The following is a 905-nucleotide window of genomic DNA, read 5'->3' on the forward strand; positions in this document are numbered from 1 at the left end:
ATAGGTTAATAAAGCTGGCCTACCTTAATACTAACGAACAAATAGCCAATATATTTATAAAACCTCTAGTAGGATCTAGTTTTACAAAAATTGTTGAATATATAAAACTAGACTCTGAAGTTGGTGAATAGATAAATACATAGATAGATAAAAGAGAAAAAATCTATCTATCTATCTATCTATCTATCTATCTGTTAATCTAACAGAAAATAGAATATATTGCTTATAGGGGTGTGTTAGAATATAGTAAGCGCTATATTTCTAAGCTTCTAGAACTATCTAGAATTAGATGGAACCAGATGGAATCTTATAGAAGATTCTCTTATAAATCAAACTGTATTTGTAATATATAGAAGTATCTAGAATATGCTAGTATAAGCATTACAAACTATGCTTTTAACAAATATAGAGAAACTTCTAGTACTTATATATTTGAGTATATAGAGGCCCAACCTCTATAAGATAGAAGGATATCTAATTCAATTAATTCAACTTCTATCCTGCTACCGCTCTATCTGTTAATCCTTCCTATACAACCTTTACAGTTAGAATATAATAAGCGCTATATTTCTAAGCTTCCAGAACTATCTAGAACTAGATAGAATCTTATAGAAAGACTCTCTTATAAATTAACTGTATTTGTAATATATAGAAGTATCTAGAATATGCTAGTATAAGCATTATAAACTATGCTTTTAACAAGTATAGAAAAACTTCTAGTACTTATATATTTAAGTATAGGGGCTACTAATCGCAAACCCCCTTACCCCCCTGTCGCTTCACCACCTTCTAATTGGCTCGGAGGGCAGCTCCGGAGCCTCCGATTCGCTCGCTAATTCCAAGTGCTCTCTCCAAATGCAGCGTGTATATAAGCAATTACATCCTCATCCTCCACCTCTACAATA

This window comes from Mytilinidion resinicola (assembly GCF_010093595.1).
Source record: "Mytilinidion resinicola strain CBS 304.34 unplaced genomic scaffold BDZ99scaffold_15, whole genome shotgun sequence".
In the NCBI taxonomy this organism is placed as follows: Eukaryota; Fungi; Ascomycota; class Dothideomycetes; order Mytilinidiales; family Mytilinidiaceae; genus Mytilinidion; species Mytilinidion resinicola.